Here is a 1,902-nt window from a genome sequence, read left to right on the forward strand (position 1 = left end):
TGTTGAAGTTGCTTATCAGCTTAAGGAGATTTTGGGCTGAGACAATGGGGTTTTCTAAATATACAATCATGTCATCTGCAAACAGGGACAATTTGACTTCTTCTTTTCCTAACTGAATACCCTTTATTTCTTTCTCTTGCCTGATTGCCCTAGCCAGAACTTCCAACACTATGTTGAATAGGAGTGGTGAGAGAGGGCATCCCAATTTTTTTATTATTAGTAGCGACAGGGCTTTACCATGTTGGCCAGGCTGGTCTTGAACTCCTGACCTCAGGTGATCCACCTGCCTCAGCCTCCTAAAGTGCTGGGATTACAGGTGTGAGCCACCGTGCCTGGCCCCACCCTTTACTTTAGTAGCCCTTTCTTATCTTTCAGTGCTTAAATGTTACCTCCTCAAAAAAACCTTCCCTGATTCATCTTGTTTCCATCTCCCCTTTTTATCTCTGCTATTTTTAACAAGTTTTTAAATATAAAATAAAGCACAGTTAGAGAAAACTACACAAAACAAAGGTTAAGGAGTTATTTTAAAGTGAACACCCTTGTAACCACCACTCAGGTCAAGAAATAGAATGTTGTGAGCCATCCCAGAGGCTCCTCCATTTGCCACATTCAAATCACAGCTCCCTCCTTCCCTGCAAAAGTAGCCATGATTCTGACTTTTTTTTTTTTTCTAATTATTTCCTTGTGTTTCTTTATGGTTTTTATCATCTATGTATGCATTTCTAGACAGTATAGGATTTTTTAAAATGTATTTTCTTAGTGGTTACTATGGGGACTACAGTCAACATCTTGAATTTATAACCCTCTAGTTTAAATTGATACCAGCATAGTTTTAATAGCATATAAAAATTCTGTTCCTTTGTAACTCCGCCCCACTTTGTTGTCACAGTTTACATTTTTGTACATTGTATGCCCAGTAATATAAATTTAAAATTATTTTTACACATTTGCTTTTTGAATCATGTGGGAAATAAAATGGAGTTACAAACCAGACTTGCAGTATCACTGGCTTTTATGTGTACGCAGTTACTTTTACCGGAGATCTTCATTTCTTCATATGGCTTCAAATTACTGTCTAGTGTCCTTTTGTTTCAACTTGAAGGCTGCCCTTTAGCATTTCTCACAGGGCAGGTCTACTGGTAACAAGCTCCCATAACTTTTGTTTGCCTGGGAATGTTTTATTACTCCATTTTTGAAGGGCAGTTTTGTTGGATATAGAATCCTTTGTTGATAATTTGTTTTCTTTCATCACTTTAGTATTTATTTTTAAATAGAGACAGGGTTTTGCCATGTTGCCCAGGCTGGTTTTGAACTCCTGAGCTCAAGCAATCCACCCACCTCAGCCTGGGATTACAGGTGTCCACCACTATGCTCAGCCTCTTTTGAAGCAGTTTATTTTATTTTTATTCTTATTTTATTTTTATTTATTTATTTGTTTGAGACGGAGTCTTGCTCTGTCGCCCAGGCTGGAGTGCACTGGCACGATCTCGGCTCATTGCAACCTCTGCCTCCCAGGTTCAAGTGATTCTCCTGCCTCAGCCTCTCAGGTAGCTGGGATTATAGGCCTGTGCCACTATGCCTGGCTAATTTTTGTATTTTTCGTAGAGCCGGAGTTTCACCATATTAGCCAGGCTGGTCTTGAACTCCTGACCTCAAGAGATCCGCCCGCCCATCTGACCTCAAGAGAAGCCTCCCAAAGTGCTGGGATTACAGGCATGAGCCACCGTGCCTGGCCTAAAAACCTCTTTTCTTTATAAATTACCAAGTCTCAGTCATTTCTTTATATTAATAGCAGTGTGAGAATGGACTAATACACAGACCTACACAATAATTTGTGAATAAGTTTTGCTCTGTTGTCTCTGGAACCAGAGAATAGGGTCTTAAACTGGGAATGCAGGCTGC

This window comes from Rhinopithecus bieti, unplaced genomic scaffold, assembly GCF_001698545.2.
Source record: "Rhinopithecus bieti isolate Rb0 unplaced genomic scaffold, ASM169854v2 scaffold_57046, whole genome shotgun sequence".
NCBI classification, from domain to species: domain Eukaryota; kingdom Metazoa; phylum Chordata; class Mammalia; order Primates; family Cercopithecidae; genus Rhinopithecus; species Rhinopithecus bieti.